We start from the raw sequence: 26,553 nt of genomic DNA on the forward strand, positions 1-26,553 counted from the left end.
TAAAGACACATTATATTAACAGATGAGCCTGTTACAAAATTAGAAATGCAGTTCAGGATAGAGGTTGTCAAGAGGGCAGTTAATCTGAACTGTAGCAATGGAAGTCTTCAAACTGTCTATGAAGAGGGCTTCTGATCAATCCTTTCCTTTCTGATCACTATCTCTTTTTGTAAACTTTGGCTTCTTAAGAAAAAAAAAATCAGTGGAATATCACAGTGGGTAATTTATTGTGAGTTTCTAAGGCTATGCAAGATTTTGTCTGGCTAATTTACATGTGGTTTCCATATTAGCTTGTTAGGCAGAGTGATCTTCTGTAAAGCAGGTTCAGTCTCCCTGAAGGTTCACTCAACCCTTGGGAGTTATAATTTCCTTCAAATCCATCACTGTTCTGAAAACTTCCATATCCATCTCCACCAACTTCTCACACACATAGCTGCTACAGAAGGTGGACTTGTTGGCATCACTACTATGTTGATAGTCTCCGGCACCAAATTCTCCACTGAATCTATTACTCCTAGGATGTACACAATTGCTACCCTTGTAGTGGTGCCATTTTTCTTACCAAGATGGCATTACTTAGTCTCCATAAGAAGTCTCTATAGTCTCTATAAGAAGTCTCCAACTCTGTAAGAAGTCTCTATAAGAAGATACAACAAATCCTTGGTAATATTTATGTTCCTCTTGTTAGAGAACAAGTTAGTAGGGACAAGTTTTCCTACACATTCTGTACAGCCAATGTGATGTACAGTCTTCATTATCACTGCAAGTCAAAATCTACAAGTTGTTTTATATTTGAAATGTCCAGTCCTCTAGATGCTATTGCTATAACCACTAGAATAGGGTTTTCCTGAGAGGAACAGATGAAGGCTCTTCTCTGTCTAAGATTGCTTGCCATGGATACTGGTACAAGAATATCTTTCCTGGTATCGTCCAGAGAATCTTCATTCTTTTTGTTCTCTGCATACACTAAGGTCAATGAATCCTTGCCTGTTGAAAGTCATGCAGAAATTATCATTTGTCTGACTTCTGTGTGATATTCTCAGAGGCAGAACCAATCTTCCCACAACCAAGAAGATATATTCATCCAAGAAATTAGGAGCAATCATCTTTATTTCTCTAGGGAAAACAGCACTAAATATCATGGTGTGGTGAACTCCCTTTGGAGACTTGCTCTTTTATTCAAGTATTCTACACATCTGAACTTCAAACTCCATATCCAACATTCTATCAGCTTTATTCAACACCAAGTATTTGCAAAAGTCTAATCCAATATTTCCTCTTTCCATCATATCTACTAGGCCTCAAAAGTGGCTACTAACACGTGGCATCCATGTTTTAAGTCTGCTGACCAATATCAGCACCACCATAAATAATCCAAAGAAAACCCTAGACTGGTATGAAAATTTTCTGGCTTTCTCATAGATCAGCACTGCCAGTTGTCTTGTTGGTGCTAATACCAAGGAAACTGGATATTTGCAGCTTCCAAATATTCCATTTTCTTTTATAGCTCTCCAAGTTTCTCCTCTACCATCAGAATAAATCTGCCTCAAGATGGGCAAGAGAAATGCTTTAGTTTTTACAGACTCTGTTTGGGTACAAGCCACCAAGTGTCTTTTCCTTCTGCATTGGAGTCAGGTGAGTATAACAAATAAGCCCAATGTTTCCCAAGATGATTTCTCCCATCTCATAATAATTGAAACTTTCAATATGTGGGAGAGAGTTGTTGCCAGTTGCCTCAATTGGAATATTTCTAAAAATTAAATCTATTGTTATCTCCAAAAGAGTTTCTGTTCCAAGCACTTACTTGGTGGGAGTGGTTTTGACAAATCATCTTCATCTGATCTGTCACACCAGCAACTGGTTCCACCATGTTCATTTGTCAGAGCCACTTCTGTAATCATGGCTGCCAATACTATCAATCTTTTGTCCATGATCATCAAACCTCCACTTTTATCCACTTCCACCATCAGTGAGAAACTAGACTGTCCTCTTGAGTCGCTATGAACCTCAAAACTGTTGTATGCATCCTTTATTGGAACTCATCATGAACTGTCTTTATCAAAGACTCTTTTAGTAACTTCTCTGTTTCTTAAGGGAGGAGGAATATAGCACCCTTTATAGGCTGTACTTCCTCCATGCTGATTACCAGAAGAATTCAGATGTGCATTACCAAATTGCTGGTTCAGTTTGAGCTCATTTTCCACCACCACAGGATCTGTCTCTGAAGAATACAGAGAACTCAGAATCTTCCTCCACAGCTCTCTAAAATGTGTAGAATGTTTTTCCGACAAATAAGGTCTCCAGATACATAACCATGTTTGAAAGAAGTATCTTTGAACACCTTATGATTCAAAAAAAGTTTTATTACATTATTGTCCAATGATTATAAAACATGGCTGAGTAAATAATTTGAAATAGGTATGTTTTAATGTTTCATAGTTTTTAAATGAATTTTAAACTATTTAATTTAAAAATCATCTCTTCAGATTTGTTTGATAAATCTCTAATTGTGCTATTATTTTAGATTAAACAATATTGCATGTATTTCAGTCAAAAATACTGGGATTTTACAATTTTTTGTTTGTTTATTCTGTACTCAGTTACAGTGTGATTTATTGTCTATACTTTTCTCTGTAATAAGGAATTAACCTAATTAAGTTTGTGGGTACTAAGCAAAAAACTCTGTCACTTAATGACTTGCAAGTAGCACAATGTAATAGTGTAAAAATAAGACTATAATTTTAGAGATTTCTCTGAATTCCAATTTTGATCATAAATGGGTTTCTATCATTTATTATATGCAGTTAGAGCCACTATAACTATATGGATTTGTGAATATATTGTTCAAATATACATAATGGCTCACATTTCTTGACATACTCAAGGTTAAATGTTGACAAGTGCTGTGCAAATTCTTCACCCTCCTCCTTTTAAATATTGCATGTAAAATGCAACATGTGTAAATGCCACAGGTTAATAGGTTTCCATAATCCTGTTCTATATATAGAATTCTTCAGGTCCCAAGATACAATGCAACTAATCCAATGCCCAATATGAAAGAAATTATTTTATTAATGATGTTTCCTGGATTATGTAAAGAAGAATTAAATCAGTTTTTTGCACTTTTTGTTTCTTTAATTGATAAGGGATAATAAAAATCTAAGCCTTCAGAATGATAAGATTTTCAAACTGTAAAAGACCTACAAAAATATACATCTAGTCCATTATTTTACAGATGAGGAAATCAATGCCTATGTTAAGCTCGCTATCTGTGACAGATTTGAGAGAATGTCAAGATACTTGATTCCTAGGTCAATGCATTTTTCTGTACAAGATACAACCTCTCCTTTAAACTAACACAAATGCATCGTAAAGAAATGTTTCACATAGATGCTATTATTCCTTTAATTCAGCCTTCTTTCCTTCACAATTCTAGATTAACTGGGAAAGTAACTATCATATTTCTTTTTGTTCTGAGTATCAGTTGTTCCAAACTCCACTTTATATGAAATTTTCTACTTCTACCAAAACCCACTGAATAACAGAAAATGAGTCTCTTTTCTTTCTCAGATATTCAGAAATTTCCCAGAAATAATCACAAACAAAAGATTTAAGGAGAATACAAGCGATATGCTTAGAAATTTGCATTTGGTGAGTATTTAAGCATTCTTTGTAAAGAATCTTTAAGTATGGAAAGGATGTGTGCTTTTCCAGCATATAGATGTCTTCTGAGGAAGGAGAATGGGGGAAGATCAATCTTTAACTAATGACGTTGCTTTATTCCCTTCCTCCTTGTCTCCTTCTCATCTGCTTTTTTTCTCTTTCTTTTATTTTTTCCTTGCTTCAAAGTAATAAGCCAGAGGCACCTGGGTGGCTCAGTTAGTTAAGTGTCCTCTTAATTTTGGCTCAAGTCATGATATCAGGGTTGTGAGATGGAGCCCCATTTGGGGTTTGCTTGAAATTCTCTCTCTCCCTCTGCCTCTGTCACTCCTCCAATGCTCTCTCTCTCTCACACACACAAAATAAATAAATAAATAAAATCTTAAAAAAAAAAAAAAGAATCCAAAGTGAACATGGTGGTATATACTAGAAGGTCCATTTTTTTCTATTTTTATATATGCTTCAATATAGCATGATTAAAAATAAATAATCAGAATATTTACATTAGAACAATGTTCCCTACATTTCAGAATGGAACTACTGAGATTGACAGATTAACAAACTATATTTATATAACTTTAGAAGTTCAAATGATATAACCTTCAATATACACTTTAGCTTAAGTTTACATTCTGAACCCTCAATTCTCAAGTGAAATATCAAAACATTTTTCCTTAGAGTTATTTAAATGGATAGCAAACATTCCCAAAACTGTGTAGCGTGGGATTTAATTAGAGAGATTAGTGGCCCCTTGGTTCCCTGAACTGAGTAGTTTGTTTCTTGAAACTTAGAAAGATGAAAAACTAGGTCCTCAGGCTCTTATTCCTCAAATTATAAATATTCCCCAAACAAGCACACTAGCTGAAAAAGAAAAAAGAAAAAACATGACAAAAGCCTATATATTCTTCAAATACTTGCATTTCTAATTCAGTGGATAATTAGGCAACCTGTCCCTTATTATCACTGAGTGGGAGGTGGTCAGTGAGGAAGGTTTCTAGGGATATGCATATTGTCAAACTTCTAATACTATTTCCTTCAGTCTCAGAAATGAAACATATATATATAGAGATATATATGTTTCATATATAAATACATACATATATTTATTAATTTACTTCTTAATCCTTTTAATCATTTCCATCCCACTAAAAAAAAAATAAAAGGAAACTATCTGATTTCCTAGATAATGGCTATGCAGTTATTTATATTTTTATTATTAATATACAATAGATTCATCTCTGCTGAAGGAAAACTCCACAACAAAGTAATTCCGAGGAGTTTCATACCGAGTGTTTTATTATTAATACACAATAGTTAATCTCTGCTGAAGAAAAACTCTTATCCATCAATCAGCTCCATTTCTGAGCTATTGTATTCAGTTAGTCTCATTAAATTTGGTTGTGCAAGACAATAAAATAATACAAGGTTTTACCTTTCCTATTCATTTCTATATACTATTAAAGCAATTTACTGAAGTTTCTACAAGTCATCCATTATTTTAGTCCCTTTGGGCTGCAATCCAGAAGTCTGATATTAGAGTGCCAGCATGGTCAAATGAGACTTCTCGCTGTGCCCTCACATGGCAGAAGGGGCAAGGGATCTCTTTGAAACCTCCTTTATCAGGCACTAGTCTCTTTCATCAGGTTCTAGCTCCATAACTTGAACACTTATGAAAGGTCCCACTTACCAATATCATCACCTCTAGGGGTTAGGATTCCAACACATGAATTTTAGGGGGATAAAAACATTCAGATGATAGCATCATCTGCCTCTACCCATTTGCCTCTACCCAAAAGAACTGGAGGCTCTGGGATTTGAAATCTCACTAGCAATTTAAAAAAAAATTAAAAAAAAAAAAAAAAAAAAAAAAAGGGATCCCTGGGTGGCGCAGCGGTTTGGCGCCTGCCTTTGGCCCAGGGCGCGATCCTGGAGACCGGGGATCGAATCCCACGTCGGGCTCCCGGTGCATGGAGCCTGCTTCTCCCTCTGCCTATGTCTCTGCCTCTCTCTCTCTCTGTATGACTATCGTAAATAAATAATAAAAAAAAAAAATTAAAAAAAAAATTAAAAAAAAAATGAAATCTCACTAGCCCTTTAGACTGTTTATAGGAAAGTTACTTCTTTGATTTATTTCTCAACATCTTTTGTATTTCACAATAATTGTTGTTGTTGTTTTCTGGCAAGGTTGTTATGAGATCAATTAGATTATTTAAATGCCAAAATTTCAGCCATATATCAGGTATTCATCAATGACAAAATTAAATTTTGCCTCTTTTCAATGACTTGTGCTTCCCCTTTCAGTGTCGAAATTAAAGCTGTTAATATTAAATGCCTTTTTAAATACCCATTGGTAAATTCTACATTTTAAGACAGACATTTCGTCTGCCTAATTGTGTTGAACACCCTTATAGTAGATTCCTGGCACACAGTAAAATTTCAATAAACATTTATTAAATAAAAAATTCTGGGGTTCCTAGAGTGTCGTGTACGGAGCTTAGAAGCTACCACTCCACCCTAGTAATAAGGAGTGAAAAATGGAACACAGAAAAATCACTCACTTTTCTAGAATCCCTAAGAAAGGTGAAGACACAAGGAAAACCACTGTCCCTAAGAGAACCCAACCAACAGAGAAATAGAGAATAACAACTTAGCAAAGCAGGGACTCATGAGAAACTGCTATAGAAACCAGTGCCAGGGTAGAAACCCTGAGCTGTAATCGCCAAACTGCTGGAGGCTCAGTGTGGAGAACTCTGAGTTGTTGTAGAGGGACTCTCACAATATGAGATTTACTTGCAGGAGCTTAATCAGGTTCCCACAGTAAATATCAGAAGAAAAAAATTCAAAATATGAAAATTAAGCATTTATAATAGTAAATAACCAAAATCCAGAACTCTGACAACACCAAATACTGCCAAGGATGTAGAGCAATAGGAATTCTCATTCATTCATTGCTGGGGAATGCAAAATGATACAGCCATTTTGGAAGATAGTTTAGCAGTTTTTTACAAGTAAATATGTTCTTACCGTATAATTCAGCAATTGTACTCCTTGGTATTTACCCAAAAGTTGTGAGAACTAGTGCCACATAAAATAGGGATGTTTACAGCAGCTTTATTCATAATTGCCAAGACTTAGAAATAGCCAAGATGTCCTTGGGTAGGTGAGTAGATAAATAAATTGTGGTACACAGACAATGGAATATTATTCTATTATTCAGTGCTAAAAAGAAATGAGCTATCAAGCCATGAGAAGTCATGGAGGAAACTTAAATGCATATTACCAAGGGAAAGAAGTTAATCTAAAAGCTTACATATGATATGACATTCTATAAATGCAAAACTATGGAGACAATAAAAAGTCAGTGCTTGTCAGGAACTGGGGTTGAGAGGAAGGAGGGATGAACAGGCCAAGCACAGAGGAATTTTAGAGTACTAAAAATATTCTGCATGATATTTTAATGATGGATACATATTTTTATACATTGATCCAAACCCATCAGATGCACAGCATCAAGAATGACCCCTAATATAAACTATGGACTTTGTGTGATTACAATGTGTTACCATCAGTTTATCCCTTGTAATAAATGTGCCACTCTTGATGAGGGAAGTTGATAATGGAGGGGAAGGCTCTCCATATCTGAGAGAAGGAGATTTATGGGAAACCTCTGCATGTTCCTCTCAATTTTTCTATAAACCTAAAACTGTTTTTAAAAAGTCCTTATCATCATCATCATCATCATCATCATCATCATCATCATCATCATCATGAAGCATATGCATTGGATCCCCAGTAGCTCGCCGTGATCGTATAGTGGTTAGTACTCTGCGTTGTGAGGCATATGCATTTTTTTCTGTATCTTACTACTGATTAATATAGATAATAATATCATGTTAACAAATGTAGGAGTGAATCTAATGCTATAAAAGTTAAAAGACAAAGGTAAATTTATTATGCCATACTAGTGAAGCAATTGAAAATCAGTTGTAAATACATTTACTTTAGTAAAATACCAAGATATGCATTCAAATTTCACTTTTCCAAAATTATAGCTATGTTTATACATTTATAATTCTCTTCACTTAAAAACATCTGTAGAGACTGCCATAAATACTGAAGTGAAAAATATAAATAAAGTGGCAGATCAAGATTTCAGCAGTGGCTATATGTCCAAAATCCTTCTTCCTACTCTCCATACTAAACTCTGTCCCTACCACCATATTGCCCTGAATCCAGTGAAGTTACTTAAATTCATATGTTCACCCCAAAATATAACCAGTTGTCTTAGCTCCCACCTCAAAGATAAACAATGGCATCTCTACTGAAGTAGACTTTTTTATCTCTAAGTTTAGATTTTAACTAGATATGATTTTGAGGATTGAGATATAGGAAAAGCTTTAACTAAGCATTTTATTTTTGAACAGTGTTTTGCCAAAGGTATCATTCATTGTTGTTCCTATATATCTGTAGCGTAGACACTGTGACCGCTAAGTCAATATACCCCGATATTCATAGGACATAATTTAATAAAGAATGAGAGTTTTGTTTTTTTTTTTGCTTCTGATACAAATATCAAAAATAAATTATGATGAGATCTTGCCTACAAGATGACCTTTAGAATGGAGGCTTGGAGAATTCGTTATTGTTTTTTAATAGCGGTACTATTGTAGTAAAAATAATAAAATGTTAAGTAGTAGGAGGAACAGAAATGGCATGATTTAAATTACAATATTTTGTGAGGCTCTAGATTAATATACTCTGATTACATCTGGCATTTAATTAATTTATTTAATTTCTTTCATTTCAATACCTGCATTACAAAAATGTCATTAATACAGTACTTTCATCCAGATCACCAAATATTGAGTGATGTCAAAGAATTGTGATCATGCGCTAGCACTGGAGATTTTAAAATGAATGCTATATTTGCCCTCTCTCTCTTTCTTTCTTTTTTCTCTTAGTAGTAGTACAGTCTACTGGGGAATAAAATTATCATGTATTGCAATATATAAAATAACTGTACTATATAATGCAGATTATCAGTGGCAGATAAATACAAAGTGATCAAAGTAGCAGGTACGAGAATAGAGACACGAACAGTGCATATCAGTAGAACTAGTATCTAGTCCAGGCTTTTCCACTGCTCCGATGTGAAATTTTGAACAAAAAGTTTCACAGTTGATCAAGTTTCTTTAATCATTAAATAACTGACCAAGAATTAAAATAGCTAATATTTCTTGGGAAGTTTCACTTTATATAAAAACCTACTCTGGCTATTCCCATGAATATGATGATCTTATTGAGTGAAAAATGAAGCCTTAGAGGTAGTACATAAAGAGTAAGCACAGCATCAAGGATTCATATCATTGTGTTCTACCTCCTGCTAGTTAATGCATTCAGCACGCAAATCACAATACAATTTTCTAAGGTCCCAGAGGGGGAAAAAGTGTAATTATCTGAAACATGATTAAAAAATGGAAGACAGCACATGAATTCAGCTACCTACATGAAGAAGATAACATTATCCTTTTTTTTTTTTTTTTCATTGCATTTCTACTAGTTTTCTGTTAAGGTAGCAGCTCTCAATAAAAATAAAATATAAAAGACATTTAGAGTTATAAATAAGTCCTAAGGATCTAAAGCACATCACGGGGAATATAGTCAATGATATTGTAATAACTATGTATGGTGGCAAATAGTAACTAGACTTTATCATGGTGAGTGTTTTGTAATGTATATAAATGTCAAATAACTAAGTTGTACACCTGAAACTAAAATAATATCGTGTTTCAACTAGAAATAATAAATGAATACATTTCCAAGTGTGATTTCACAACACCAATCAGATCGTCCTGAAAATGTCAAAACTTCTGTTTCTGCTTTTGATCTAGATGAAGATGTTATAATATGGGGCAAGGGTTGATAGGAATGGAGGTGCTAAAGTACTTCCATCAAAGCAAGTGAAATTGGAGATCAAGACTGTGAAGCTTTCCCCATCATAAAGTATTTCCCTTTCATTCAAAGGGTATAGGCCTGCTTCTACTGGCAGATCTCTTCACTTTCTTAATTGCAAAATTTGCTTCAGATAATATTATCTATATCCCCCTAAAACATCCCTTCCTTCTAAATTAAATTTTAAAAATCACCAGCAAAAGGATTTTCGTCATATATTTATCCTCAAACGTGAAGAAGAGGAAATGGATGGGGTGTCAGATATGCTCATAAAAACATTCAGTTCACGTGAAAGGAAACTTTTATCTCTCCTAAAGGTATTAATCAAAGACTAGTACCCAAAGTAGCTAACCCTGTGGCAAGATAAATGAACTGTGGAGTACACACAGAGCCTAGGATGTACCTAATATATAAATGCCATACATTCTACAAACTTTTGCATAAGTATATTCTCCTCCAAAAAGCGTTTTTTTGTGTGTGTGTGTGTGTGTGTGTGTGTGTGTGTGTGTGAGTTTTTGTTCCCTACTGGTATTATAGAATTAAGACATATAGCTATTAAATAGGAGCCACGTGATGTTAAGACACAGAGTTCATGAAACACTTTTATAACTTAACAATCAGTGAAGATATTTAACTGCCTGCTGCTTAAGAAAGTTGGTCCTGGGGATGTATAAACCATTAGACCTTGAAAAAGTGTCTAAAGAAATGTGCTGTTACCCCCATAGGTGGCTATATGCTCCATCTGGGTGAATTGAGCTGTGCAAATTAGCATGTGATCACAAACCAAGACCAAAATAAATCCAAGTCATGAGGGAAAGATATCAAACAGGGAGGATGAGAGAAAAGTAAAGAAGAACCCCTGTCTCTTTTTCCAATTGCTTTCTTATTAGGTTTTCAAAGGAATTTGTGTTGGATGAGAAAGATTTTTATTTTCAGAACTACAGACAGATTTTCTCATATATATGGGAAACAGTGGGGTGTCAAAAATACATGGACTTAAGATGGGATGAGCAAGTCAATAGTATCTGAAAAGGTTCAATAAATTGGAAAGAATTGTCTATATTCTTAAATTATCTATAAGCTTGGCTAAATTAAATGCATCTGTAGAGAAATCACAATTCTTTCCATTTAGAAAAGGCTTAATAACATCAAAAAATACTCACTTGTATTTTAAGACAAACTAAATGTCAAATTCCTTACGATAACCTTTTTTAGTACCTATAATGAATGGGTCATTACGTTACATTCTACACTTACCCCAAATGTGTGTAAATCACATAAACACATATACCGGTGGTTTGAATGTAGAACCTGATGACGTCACATGTGCCCCAAAGATATGAAACAGGGTTGACTCCCAAGCAGGTGTAAAAATAACTTGAAAAAGTAGGAAAAGGATATTGGCTGGGGTTAAAGTGTGAGATTGTGGTGAAGGTTTCCTACGTGAGGGCTGGGTGCCTGTGCCCTGAACTTCCGAGAGCCAAAGGTGGGAGCACTCAGGCTTTCTTATCATTTTGACCGTTCTGTTTTATGGACCACCTCGGTAACTCATGTGTGGTTGAGAAGAATGTGTTTTCTGTTATGGTTGGATGGACTTTTCTACAAATGTTAAGACAGGCAAGTTAGGTGATAGTCCTGTTCAGGTCAACTGTGCCATGATTTTCTACCTGCTTACTCTATCAATTTACAACAAAGAAATTTCAAATTTTCCAACTTTCATTTGATTGCATTTTGTGTTTTTTCTTAGTGTATTATTGTCTTTTAAAACTATTTTAGTAGCTCTAGAATTTACAACACGTATGCTTAAATAATGTAGGTACACAATGAAGTTTCGCTTGTAACGCTTCATGTGTTGTGCAGTTACTGCCAGGAGCTCAGCTGAGCTGGGAAAGAGAGACTGAGCTGCCAAATGTCAGTTAGCCAAATTAAGGCAACAAGCCAAAAATGGAAGAGTTAAGTCTTTAATCATTTACTGCAATGGGAAATAAGCAAAAGGCTAAAAGCAAGGAGCCCATGCCCCACCCCTGGTTCATTTTCCCCCATGGAACAGCACATCAGTCAAGGGGTGGTGCAGATGTGGGGGTTGGCTCACTGTTGGCTCAAAGTCTCTGGCACTTTCATGGACTCTCAGGGAAAGGATAGAAATGGGAAGGTACCAAGTACTGAGTCAGTTGGGGAAAGGTGTCTTTATGGTTTCCAGTTCCTCCCTCTCCCCCATATGAGACCTCAGCAAAGAAGCCTGAAGAAGACCTCTCTGCCCAAGGCCTCAAATACAGACACCTAGAAAGGAAGGTGATGGTGATGGAAATGCATATGTGTGAAGAGCATGACTGTCCAGAGGGCCTCACACCTTGACTCCTCCCTTCAGAAACTGCAGTGCATGGGCTGCAACACCAAGTCTGTGTGGGGAGGGCATTTTTCCTCTGTAAGATAGGACAAGTAAAGCCTCTGTAATTGCCTATACTCAGGCCCCCCAAAAAATCACACATAGGTTTTTAACTAGGAGCCAAACTCCTCAGTTACCTTTAAGAATTTATCCTGAATTTCTCCTTCACATACTTTACGACATTGCTATCATTTATATCAATTATTCATAGGTTAGACACACCTGATATATTGCTACTCTAGTGCTTTCAACAAGCAGTTGCCTTTTACATCAACAAAGAATATAAAACATAAAATATTTTATTTCGCTTTCATTGGTGCCTTTTTGCAACCCTCTTCTTTATATAGTTCCAAGTTTCTGACCTATATCTTCTTTTTTTTTTCACTGCCTGAAGAATTTCGTTTTTACGTTTCTTTTCAAGCAAATCTGCTAGAAATGATTTCCCTTATTTTTTTTCCCTCAGAATCTTTATTTCTCTTTTATTTTGGAAGGATAATTTCCCAGAACATAGATGGGTACAGATCTCTAGGTGTTTTTCCCTCCTTTTAACAGTTGAAATACTTCAATCCATGCTCTTTTTTTGCATTTTTTAATGAGAAGGCTGTTGAAATTCTTATCTTTCTCCATATATAAGGGTTTCTTTTCTTTTTTTTCTTTATCTTCCTTTAATATTCTATTTTTTTCCTTATGGTTTAAATATGATACTCCTACTCTTATTTTGTTTTGTTTTGTTTTTTTGTTGTTGTTGTTCTGTTTTGTTTTTTAAATCTTGCTTGGGATTCTCTGACATTCTTCAGTTTATTATTTAGTATCCATTATTAATTTAGTAAGGTTCTTGGCAATATTACTCTAAGTATTTCTTCTACTTTTTCTTTCTTATTTCTGTTATTCTAATTATGTATAAGTTACACCTGTTATTATTAGTAGTTGTTCTGAACAGTTCTTTGATGTACTGTACTTTTTAAAAAAATTCATATTTCTATTTGTGTTTTAGTTTGGGATGTTTCTATTGACCTATTTTCAAGTTCATTGATTCTTTCCTCAGTTGTGCAAAATCTACTAAAAATCGTGTTCAAAGCAATTTTCATTTTTGCTACTGTACTTTTAACTTCTACCGTTTCCTTTGAATCTTTCTTAGCATTTTCATCTTTCTGTTACATTGTCTACATAGTTTGGCTCACTGTTTATTTTTTTTCTTTTGGTCTCTTATCATAGTAATTATATCTCCTGTCTGATAATTCATACATGGGTCATATCTGAGTCTGGTTCTGATGATTGCTCTAATTTCTCAGAATTTTTTCTTGCTTTTTAGCATGCCTTTCAATGTTTTTTTTTTCCAATTGATATAAACATGCTATATAGAGTAATAGGAACTGAAATAAATAAGCCTTCAGTCTGAGGATTTATGTTAATCTGGCCAGGAGTTGGGCTATGTTATACATATTTTAGGTATTTTGGTGGCAGGAGATGGAGGAGGGAGGATTCTGTAATTCAATGATTTTGTCTGTCTTTTCATGGACTACTTCTGAGGGGTATAGCTTTCACAAGTGTTCCTGTTCCTCCTCTAAGGAAATAGGCTTTTTCCCCCCAGACATCTGTTTCCTCTCCTAAGAGCAGCATTCATATCTATTTTCTGAGACCATATATTATGTTGATTTTTCCCCTTTGGTAAAATAAGAAAACTATAAATGAGACATAATTCTCTTCTTCCAATTGAAGTAATATTTTAGAATTTCCATCGAGGTAATTTCTTCCCCCTCAAGATTAAAACTTTTAATGGGAGAAGAGTTTCAGTGGTTTTCCAGATCACTACCCTCCCCTCACCCTGAGTGGAGCCAGGAAAGAATCTTTCTCAGATCCTTTCCATGAGGAACTGTGGGGAATCCTTTTATAAAACCCTGCACACTTATGAGGGTCCACTTATGTCAGTGAATCCCAGGAGTTTCTCACTCTCACTATATGCTTCACTCAGCCTACAGCAATCCTATAAAATAGCCATTTCAATGTTCCTACAATCCTGTTATTTCTAGAAGCTTCTGCTGTAGGTAATAAAATCTCAGGATTGATATCTCCCTGGATGCGTTTCAAGATCTCAGTGTAGTGGTTTGTCCAACTATATCAATTATCTGATGGGTCTCAGAAAAGTCACAGAAAAGCTTTTTCCTGTCATGAGGACAATGATGACTTCCAAGCTCTTGACATGTCATATCTGATACTGGCAATCCCAAAGAGCAACATGTGATTCAGATGTTCACGCAGGTCCAACCAATGGTGACCCAGGTAGAATCAAACATCAAATCCACATTACTGCATACATAGAAAGGTGTGCTCCTATAGTCAGTTTGATCCAAACTCTAAAAATGGATGACTTTCAGATCATTTTGCCCAGGAACAATGCTATTTTATTTGTAGGGGGTTTTGGTCCTTTTTAAAATTTAAAATATTTTACCTAATTATGGTAATAGAATGTGGAATGTTGGCTTAGGAAGTTAAACATTTTAAGATACCACTGCCCATGTGGGGAAAATATGTTTCAGGTTTTTCATAAATAATGATAAACAAGTTCTTGAAATACAACCAGGCTGTATATTATAGCTTGCTTTTAGAGATTAGGTATTCTGAAACCTGAAGAAAGTGCTAGAGCTTAATCTTAGCATTAAGATTTCTAAGAAAAAGTTACTTAAAATGTGCATTTATTACTTCAGAACATGGTGATAATTATCTGTATTTTTGTCTCTGAATGTCACATATTCCTTATATAATTTATTCCTTTTCTATACAAATGCAACATGGAGGTACATTGTTTAGGAATAGGTACTGTACTTGTGCAAGGCTTCAATTATTTCAGAGAAATCAATACAATTTATTACAGGAAAGGGGAAAAAGGAGGGAAAGAAAACATGAATCATTTGCACTATATAGATATGAATATCTAAATCTAAGGGGATAAATAAGTACATATTCATATTCAGAAAAATGTAAAATATGTTAGCAAAAGGGACTCCTTTTACTCTTAGGGAAAATCTGATTTCCATCTATATTTCACAGTAGAACAAATAACTTTCCATTCAAAATGAATTTCAGAGTTTTACAATCTGCCTTATGAGGAAGAGTATACAGATGAAAATCCTTAAAGCATAAAGAAAAGCTTTCACCAAAGCAGTTTTGGGGAGTTATATACATAATAGACCAGGTGAATTTACTATTTGATTCACATAATCATCACTGTCAAAGTCCATGGAATAGCATGCATAAAAAATTACAAACATAAACCACCTGATATTTTTTCTTTTTTGTGTTCCGAGATGGAGCTGTTGTGTTTGTAATGTATTCCCTATAAATCCTTCTTAATCTCTCTGTCTTCTCCTTACCTTAAACAGCAATCAAAGGAAGCTAGCTTGCTAAGTTTCAGGAGCCTCTGATTTTGTACGAACTTTAGCTACCTTAAGAAATTATTACAAAATGGGTTTATTTCATTCTCAATGACCAAAATTCCTGAAAGTGTATTCCAGTTATGCCTGTGTTATTGCTCCCATAAAAACAGGGTTCTTGAATGTAGTTTTAGAACAGGCATTAACAGAGCTTCCCCTTGTAAAAGGGAAATTGGGGTATATAAGCTCCAAAACTGTTATTAAGATCTTTATTGCATATAACTTTTAATTTTATTTTTTTAAGTTTATTGATAAATTATTTACATTTTTAAAGGTCACCCTCCATAGGCATATGGTTTGGTGAATTTTGGCAAAAGTATGCAGTACGGTAACCAATACCAATTTCAGGATATAGAATGTTACCCCCCCCACACACACACACACACACACGCACAAAGTTCCCTGGAGTCTTTTGCAGTCAATAGCCTCCTTCTCCCTCCCTCAGATTTTGGCATCTGCTAAACTGGATTTCCATCCTTATCATTTTGCCTTTTCAAGACTTTTATATAAATAGAATCAGATAGTATGCCTTTCTCGTTTCTCTTTCTTTGATCAAACAGAACTTTTGTGATACATCCATTTTGGGGGAGAGGGTTCCATCAGTACCTCATGCTGAATAGTATTTCTTTTTATAGATGTACCACAATATGTTCATCAATATGCCAGTTGATGGCCATTGGTGATGTTTCCAGAACTTGGCAATCATGAGGAAAGTTGCTATACACATTCATGTACAGATGTCTGTGTGGATATTTTCATTTCTGTTGTATAAATATCTATATGTAGGACTACAGGGTCACATTAGAAGCATACACATGATTTCATAAGCAACTGTCAAACCATTTGGTAAAGTAGATGTGCCAACTTGATTCCCATGGGCAATATAAAAGATATACAATTTCTTTGCATCATATCATCCACCTTTATTGTCAGGGTTGTTACTGTTTATCCATCTACTACTATGCCTATCTAACTGTCTATCTTTCATCTACCATCTTCATTTTATTTATATTAAAATGCTTGTAATGATATCTCACATTATTTCAATTTGCCTTTTTCTAAAAACTGAAGACATTAAGCATATTGTCATGTGCTTATTTATAACCTTTATCTTCCTGTTAGTCAAGTCCGCTAAAATATTTTAAGTAGTTTGCTTTTTTAGTTGAGTATTTTGTCTCCTTATTATTCAGTTATAAGAAACCTTTAACAAGTGTATGTTTTGCATACACTTTCTTCCAGTCTATAACATGTCTTTACATTTTTTGGGGCCTTTCAATTAGCAAGAGTTTTTAATAACCATGAAGTCCAATACATCATTTTTACGGATTATGATATTATGCCAAAGAAATCTTTTAACTCAGGATCACAAACATACTCTCCCATGTTTCTTAGAGAAAGTGATGGTTTCACCCTTGATTTTTGAGCCATAATCCACTTCAAGTTATTTTTTTAAGTGGCATGAGGTGAAGTTTAGGGATCACTTAGTTTTATATGGGCATCCTACTTATTCAGCACTATTTTCTGAAAAAACTACCTTTTACCGCATTAGGTTGGCAAATCCATCAAACATAAATTGATCACACGTTTCCCTGTTTCTTTTTCCTTAGGCTCTTTATGCTATTGTATCTATATATTCTATCTATCTATCTATCTATCTACCTATCTATCATCTATCTATCTATCTATCTATCTATCTATCTATCTATCTATCCATAATCCAATTCTGCACTGCTTTATTTATGGTAGCTTTATAGCATATCTCAAATTCAGGTGAGTTCTCTAACTTTCGCTTTTTCTTTTTTAACTATTCTAGATCTTTGTTTTTTTTCATGGATATTTTAGTATCAGTTTGTCATTTCTACCAAAAAAATACTTCAAGGATATTAATGAAGAATACATTAAATCTGTGACTTGATTTGAGAAAAAATGTTATCCATTCATTAATTGATGGACACTTCCATATCTTGGCTATTGTAAAGAATGATGCTACAAACAAAGGGATGTATGTTTTTTGGAATTAGTATTTTTGTATTCTTTGGGTAAATATCTACTAGTGTGATTCCTGGATCATACAGTACTTCTATTTTTATTTATTTATTTATTTATTGGAGGAAACTCCATGCTGTTTTCCACAGTGGTGGTACCAGTTTGCATTCCCACTAACAGTCTGAGAGGGTTCACTTTGCTCCACATCCTCACCAATACCTACTGTTTCTTGTGTGTGTGTTTCTTTTTATTCCTGCCATTCTGACAGGTGTGAAGTGCAAATGCATTTGTGGTTTTGGTTTGTATATCCATAATAATAAATGATGTTGAATATTTTTTCAATTGTCTGTTAGCCATCTGTATGTCTTTTTTGGTGAAATGTCTGTTGATGTCTTCTGCCCATCTTTAATTGGATATCTGGGGTTTTTTGGTATTGAGTTCGATAAGTTCTTTATATATTTTGGATATTAACCCTTTATCAGATATGTCATTTGTAAATATCTTCTCCCATTCTGTACATCACCTTTTAGTTTTCATAAGTCCAATATTAATTATTCTAATCAGTGTACCTATTATAGCTCTTTATTTATTTTGTTTTGGTGTAATTACTCTTACAAAGATTTGGACTTTTTAATCACATAAATCTTGCATCCTTGGGACGCCTGAGTGGCTCAGTGGTTGACCGTCTGCCTTTGGCTCAGGGCATGATCCTAAAGTCCTGGGATCGAGTCCCACATCAGGCTCCCTGCATGGAGCCTGCTTCTTCCTTTGCCTCTTTTTCTCTGTATCTCTAATGAATGAATAAATAAAATCTTTTAAAAAAATCTTGGATCCTTTATATTAAATATATAATTTGCTAAATTAAATTTATCCTAAATATTAAATTTTATTTGATGCTATTATACATTGATTTATAAAAATGTTCAATGTTTGCTGTCATATCCTTATGTAGAAATGCAATTGATTTTTTTGTCCTGTAATCTTAATAAATTCACTTTTAGTTATAGGATATTTTATGTAGAGTGGTGAGTTCTCTCTCCCCTTCTAACATTGGAAGAGATTGTATTGAATAGATTCATTTCTTCTTCTTTTTTTTTAAAGATTTTATTTATTTATTCATCATAAATAAATGAGAGACACACAGAGAGCGGCAGAGACATAAGCAGGATCCATGCAGGGAGCCTGATGTGGGACTCCATCTCAGGACCCTGGGATCACACCCTAAACCAGAGGTAGATGCTCAACTGCTGAGCCACCCAGGCGCCCCCATTTTTTCTCTTAATATTAGGATAATTTAACAGTAATATTATCTGGACCTAGTGTTCTTTGTGGAATTTAATAGTTTAATAGATATATAGCTATGTAAAATATATATTTCTTTTTGAGTGGACATTTTATTAACAGTCTTTCAAGGAATTAATCTATTTCATTTATTTATCAAATTACCTGGCATAATGTTGTCCACAATATTTCCATATTATTCCCTAACATTTCCCCAAATTACCTGAATGTCTTTAATATCTGTATAAATGTCACCTTTTCATCCTTAATGTTAATAATTTATGGTTTCTCTCCTGTTTTATTATCAGTTTGGCTATATGTTATCAATTTTACTTATCTCAAGGAAAATGTTTTTGGTTTCATAGCTCTATCTAACATTTTTATGATTTTAATTTTATTGATTTCTGTATTTAATTTATTATTTCCTTCCACCTGTTTAAATTGTTTTCTTCTTATTTTTCTATTCTCTAAGACGTAAGATTTAAGAGTGTTTTTCTTCTATTGCAATTCTATGAATTTCCACTTACGAATGACTGTAACAGAAACTCACAAATAGTTATATTTTGTTTTCATTTTCTCTCACTTCAAATCTATTTTGCTAATTATTCTTCCTTGATTCATGGGGAATTTAGAAATTTATTGGAGATTTCAAGATATTTTTGATTATTGATTTCTAGTTTAGGTTTTTTTGTTGGGAGTATACTTTTATACGATTACAATTATTTTACATGTTGTGAATTACTTTACATGTAGCCTATGTTAGTAAATGTCACACATTCCCATGAGGAGAATGCATATTCTGCTAATAACACTATTGGATGGAGTATATAGGTCAATTGACAGTGTTATTCGAATCATCTGCATCATGTTTATTTTCTCTAGACTTGTTTTTCTTTTTTAAAGATTTTATTTATTTATTTATGAGAGTGACAGAAAGGGGGAGGCAGAGACACAGGCAGAGGGAGTAGCAGGCTCCATGCAGGGAGTGAACTTGATCCAGGGACTCCAGAATCACGCCCTGGCCCTAAGGCAGGCACTAAACCACTGAGCCACCCAGGGATCCCCTCTCTCCACTTGTTATATCACTTATTAGGACAAAACTTGGAAGTATCCAATTATAGTGTGAATTTGTCCTTTCTAGTCTATCCATTCTACTTGTTCAGGTATCCTAAAGTTCTCTTATTACATACATATACCTTTCAGACATCTCATTGTTTTAGACAGTGACAGAGAAAATGCTTAGATGTTAGCTTCCCTTATACAAGATATAAATACTAGGTGGAAAGATAAGAAGAATTTATATTTGTTTTTGTATTTTATTTCATCACTGTGAGAAACCAGACTCATGGGATATATTTTACTGTGCACTGTCTCATAAAGATCAATTAAATGGTGCATCATTTTAGAAGAAAATTAAATTTAGAAGTCTAATGAATCAATTATTTTAAGGTAACACAAATGAAATAATAAAAAAATTTTCACTTAAACATGATTTATATACAAAATAAGCTATATAGCAGCTAAGACAATTTAAACTTAAAAATCAGATTAACTCTCTATAAAAGTATATTCAAGACCTCTGGCTAGAAGAAACTTTGCATTAACTCATGTTCAGCAGTATTCTGTTCTGCTGAATATATCCATTATTAAAAAGATGACAGCAGTTAAACATAAATAAGATATGCTTAATGCTGAGAAAAATCAGCATCAATAATATATCTATCCTTAGATTTGGGTCTGCATTTCTTAGGAAATCACTTTACTGATAGAATGCATTTAGTGTCTATTTAAGTTAGTAGGATTTTCGTGTCTCAATAGTATAAAGGCAAACCTAAGTACATAATAAGTCAACTAATAGTCACTATCACTATTACTATAATTTTAATCTTCAGGCCAGAAATATTGAGAATTAACTAGATTGGATAGGTAGATTCACAGAAAGATAAAAAAAAAAAAATGTGTCCTTAGTTGATTTTTATGTGTTTTTAATTTTTCTATTTTTTAGAGAAAAAAATCTTTATCAAGGGATCCAGGACCCGAGGATCACACCCTGAGCTGAAGGCGGCACTAAACTGCTGAGCCACCTGGGCTGCCCGATTTTTATGTTTTATTCAATTATTCATAAATAGTAGACCAATTCCAACTAATTTACATTATTTTCACATAACATTAAGATATTGTGCTTGAAATATATTATGTATAATATATTAAGCTGACAAGAAATAATATTGAGATAAGTCTTCATGTCTTATCAAAATTTTAACCACAAGGGATATCTCTTGGATATTTAACAGAATAGGAGCAATTTACTCATAATGTTATAAAATTAAAATAAATAGACTACTAGAAGAAAGGTGTTATCAATGTTCAAGTTGTGGCTTTTTAAAATTAAATAACCCACATTTTAAAATAAGTTTCCTGGGCAGCCCCGGGGCGCAGCGGTTTCGCACCGCCTGCAGCCCGAAGTGTGATCCTGGAGACCCAGGATCGAGTCCCACGTCGGGCTCCCTGCATGGAGCCTGCTTCTCCCTCTGTCTGTGCCTATGCATCTGTCTCTCTCTGTGTCTCTCATGTGTAAAGTATATATATATATATATATATATATATATATATATATATATATATGTAATATGTTTCCTGACTGAAGTCAAATGGTTTTGAAATACCATAAAAAGACTGGATAAAGTGTGTTATCACAGTGGACCCTTTGGATATTAAGAAAAGAAATAAAATAAAATTATCAACTTTCCCCCAAATAGCTTCTCAACCTTCCTGCAATCTTGAAACACCTATGATTACAGCCATTATGTGGGCTGTTTGAATAGCAAAGGAGAAGATACTCATGTTTGTTTTCCTATTTGCTGTAATACCTAATGGGTGAGTTTATTTGGGGCCAGCATTGTGTGATACCAGGATCATTCAGTTTGTGAGTCCACTGTTAACAATGAATTCCTCTCTATTTAATTTTTTTTATTTATTTATTTATGATAGTCACAGAGAGATAGAGATAGAGATAGAGATAGAGAGAGAGAGAGAGAGAGGCAGAGACACAGGCGGAGGGAGAAGCAGGCTCCATGCACCGGGAGCCCGACGTGGGATTCGATCCCGGGTCTCCAGGATCGCACCCTGGGCCAAAGGCAGGCGCCAAACCGCTGCGCCACCCAGGGATCCTGAATTCCTCTCTATTTAAAACAAGTTGATGGATCCTTGGGTGGCTCAGTGGTTTAGCACCTGTCTTTGGCCCGGGGCGTGATCCTGGAGTCCTGGGATCGAGTCCCGCGTCGGGGTCTCGGTATGGAGCCTGCTTCCCCCCCTGCCTGTGTCTCTGCCTCTCTCTCTCTTTCTCTCTCTCTCTCTCTCTCTCTGTCTATCATAAATAAATAAATAAATCTTTTAAAAAATAAATAAAATAAAGCAAGTTGATGTATCTATTAAAATGACCCATAGATGAAATTTTTAGGCCATTAGGCCCCATACATATGAATGATGATCAGCACTGGCACATCAAATTACTGGGATTAAGAAAGGGGATTTTGCAGTGAGGCCAAGGGAAAACTGGCAAAGGCAGAGAACTAAACAGGCAGCAAAGAAAACAGGGCTGCAGAGTGAAAAAGACTTTTTTTTTTTTTCTTTCTTTCTTTCTTTTTTTTTAAGTCATGGCACTATATGATAAGTATGGGGAAAAAAGGCATGTTCTGGGCTACAGTTTATATCGATCTGAACTCAAACTAGAGTGGTACATATAGATTTTAATACTTTATTTATTCAGTTTTGAAAATTAATTGGCTATAAGCTACACATTACTCTTGTTTGGAAAGTTAAAACTCAGTAAGAAGGAGATGGTGAAATTTCCAAGCCAGTTCTTTCAGTGGGTTTAATTTAAACATTTCAAATATATGTTAATGTAATTATGATTTCTACATCATAGTAGTACAGATTTTATGCCCCAGTGACCTTTCATTTCAGAAAGTGTAGAGAAATAAGGGTTTTAAATTGTTGATGATATCAAATGCTACAATTCAGTTTCATCTCATTTGTAAAACTATAAGGTTGGATTACATGCTATTATTATCTCACAATTCATTTCTTTGGCTCCATTAAAGAAATTATATTATGTCTTCTTGGAGAATGGAGAAGTGCCTCTCTCTAAGTGAGCACCAGAGTAAGCCTTTGTCACAGACTGCCATATTCTTAGAGACTACGTAAGATTTAAGAGAATGGAAACCCACAGATAACAAAATAAAAGCTATCCTAAGCTAAACAGTCCCAACTTTGCATGACCATAGAGACAACTGATACCAGTTAACATACAGAAACCTTTTTTTAATTTTTAAACAAACATCCAAACTTTTGATAAGACTAATCTTGATCTCCAGCCCATCTCATAAACATATTGACTTTCTAGGCAGTTAAATTAACCCAATGAAGTTGTTCCTATGTGAGTTTTAACCAAAAGAGAAAAAAAAAAAAAGTGGATAATGATCATTGTAATGGCTAAAAATGTACGGTAAGGTGAGAAATTGAGAAAAATTAGGATAGAAGGTACTAGATAGAATGTCAAGAACACTGACTCTTACCCTTCTTCATGTTATCATCACAACTTAGCTATGTTTTTAAAAGATAATAAGTTAGGGGCACCTGGGTGGGTCAGTGGTTGAGCATCTGCCTTTAGCTCAGGGCATGATCCTGGAGTCCCGGGATGGAGTCCCACACTGCATGGATCCCTGCATGGAGCCTGCTTCTCCCTTTGCCTATGTCTCTGCCTCTCTCTCTCCCTCTCTGTGTTTCTCATGAATAGATCAATAAAATTTTTAGAAAGAAAAAAGATAAGTTAGTGTTACATATATTGAATTAGAGGAAATGAAGTTAATTTTAGTAAGAGCTATCTAAGCAGAAACAAATGTTTGGAAAACACTGGTAGGGAGCTGATGGTTGAAGATATTTAAATAACCACAGTCATTTTACCATCATCATAAAACTAAATATTTATTTATTGGTCACTTCTCTCCATCTACAAAGGAGTCTTTTCTTTTCTGTGAACATGTCATAAATGGTATTAACTTAAGGACTTAATGCTTATTATTTCTTCAACTTGAGAATTTCCCTCAAGATATTTATTGAGCCAGTTTCTTGAAGTTTTCAATTTCTTGCTCATATGTCATCATCAAATGAAACACACAGTCATTGTCTTTATAAAATTTTATATGACACTTCCGGAATAATAGTGTAAGCAGCTCCACAGACCCTCTCTCCAGCAAAACAACCATAATTTATTTAAAAATTTATTTTAAAAGGCAGTATTTAAAGTCTCTGGAAATTGTCCTAAGGGTTAGATGCCTAAATGATTACCATAAGTGTACTAATATTTATTACATAAAATCTACCAAATCTTGGTAAAAGCATTGAAAGCTTATGCCATTTTAGACAAGAGTCACTTCTACATCTGACAAATAACCATGATGTATACGCAAAGAGCACAAGAACACAAGAGCTCTCTGTTCAGCACCTAGCTCTCTTCTGGAAATAAAGATTGAAAGACATAGGAATCCCTTCCTTCAACCAGCAGAGAGCACAAAGCTCTTCCTTAGGAATGACAGACTGAGAATAATGAGCCCCGATCATTTTTGCTACAGCTTGCTGACAAAATGGAGGTTCGATGCTGGATAGAATAAATCAAGAAACTCTGATACTCTCACCTTATAGAGAACCCCAACTGTAAAGGCATCACTCCAAGAAAAGCAGTTGCTGTACCTGACCCTGGTCTGGAGACTAGTTAAGAAATTTTATGGGGCAAGGACAGCAATATGAACTGCGACTTCTACAGCCATCTCCTTGGGAATAAACTTTAGGAACAGAGTTTAGGGAAATTCAAGCCTCAGAGTATTGTTGAAAACAATGGCTATGTTGGTGATAAGCAACTAAGAGGAGGCTGGTAGCTCCATGAGACCAGTAATCCAAACCATAGATGACCTACAAATTTAACAAAAGGAACTAGGAAAAGAAACTATCATGGCTTTCCAAGATTGGAACAAACATCAAACATTGGCCTCAAATACTATCCTTGTAAAGAAGCCTGTATTTAGTTGTATCAATAAATATATAACTATATAACATATGCTATATTCTATATTATGTGTAGTTATGTAAAATATAATACATTGTAAAGCAATGTATTGCCTAAGGCATTGTCAAAAAATAACCAACAACAAAATAGAATAGGCAACCGGCAATTAGTAGAGGCAACAATAGAATCTGATAGCAACAGAAGCAGACAGCTTAAACAAGGAAAGAGACAGTCAAAGGGTACCATGGAAAAACCAGTCATCCTAGGGTAGCTGTGCACATATCAAGGCTGTGCCATTTGAGAAGCAATGTTGGAATCTGCACACTGTGGAGGTAATGCATATCATTAAAACAGTTCAGCCAAATCACTAAACAAATAAGCAAACAAATAATAACAACAAACCCTACAGTTTGTGGGTTAGAATACAGAATTATGCATTATCTAAGATGTCCATTTTCAACAACAACAACAAAGAGAATTCAAAGAAACAGAAGAGTGTAACCCATAAGCAAGGACAAAAGCATGCAACAGGGCCTGCCTTTGAGAAGGCTACTTGTGGGATTCAGCAGATAAGACATTATTTAATATAAATAAATTCAAAGAACTTAAAGAAGCCATACTCACACAAGTATAAGAAGATATGATGACAATACATCATCAGGTAGAGAATATTGATAAAAGAAAATTTTTAAAAATGGAAATTTTGAATTGAAAAGCACTGTAACTAAAATACTAAGTTCATCAGAAGTAATCAAGAGTTGATTAGTGCTAGCAGAAGAAGGAATCTCCAAACTTGAAGATAGATCAATAGAAATTTTGCAATATGTATACAGGGAGTGAAAGAATGAATACAAATGAAGAGTACTTCAGAGAAATATGCAAAACCAACTGGGACATCAATATACCAAAATCAGAGGAACGAGAGAGTGGAGCATAAAAAATATAAGAAAAATTAAAAACAAAAAACTTCCAAAATTATACCTAGACCTAGGAAGCTTCACTCGTGAATATTCTCAAACATTTAACAAGAATTTGAAGAAATTACTTATAATTCTTCACAACCTTTCAAAATGTAGAAGAGAGGGGAAAAAAAAAACACACAACCGTTGTAGGAAATCAGAATTATTCTTATGCCAGAACCAAAGGTATCAAAAGAAAAGACAATCTCTTTTATAGACCAAAAGGTCATCACAAAATATTAGTATACCAAACCAGTAGTGCATAGAAAGGAGTATATATCATGATTAGCTGGGATTTATTCCAGAATTCTATGTTGTTTTAACATCCAAAAATCTATAATGTAATAAATAGAAATACATATTTATATTTAACAAAGACCACAGAATCATCACTGTAGATACAGAAATAGCATTTGAACAAAATACAACAACCTCTCATGATAGAAAACAATCATATGCTTATGGATTAGAATATTTACTACTACTAGGAGACAATAATCTGTAAATTGACCTACAAATTCATAACATCCCAGCTGGCTTTTGAAGCAGTCTTTTTTTGAGTCCAGAAATAAACTTTCATATTTACGGTCAATTGATATTTTTCAAAATCTCAGATTATTCAATCCTTAATGAATAGTCTTTTCAGCAAATAGTTCTGAGGCAACTAATATCTACATGCAAAGAATAATGTTAGATTCCTTCCACACCATGCACGAAAAATAACTTAAAATAAATCATGAATTTAAATACAAGAGCTAAGAATACAAAGCTTTTAGCTTAAATACAGGACTGAATCTTGTGAAGTGTATTTAGGCAAAGAAACTTCTTAGATAT

At 34.3% G+C, this 26,553-nt stretch overlaps 1 pseudogene; it reads right to left on the reverse strand.

Moving 5' to 3' along the window:
• Nucleotides 1-286: 286 nt before the first annotated feature.
• Nucleotides 287-23,283, reverse strand: LOC112928089 (ATP-dependent RNA helicase DDX3X-like; annotated as a pseudogene).
• Between the last annotated feature and the right edge of the window lie 3,270 nt (nt 23,284-26,553).

This window comes from Vulpes vulpes, chromosome 6 (genome assembly GCF_048418805.1).
Source record: "Vulpes vulpes isolate BD-2025 chromosome 6, VulVul3, whole genome shotgun sequence".
Classification (NCBI taxonomy): domain Eukaryota; kingdom Metazoa; phylum Chordata; class Mammalia; order Carnivora; family Canidae; genus Vulpes; species Vulpes vulpes.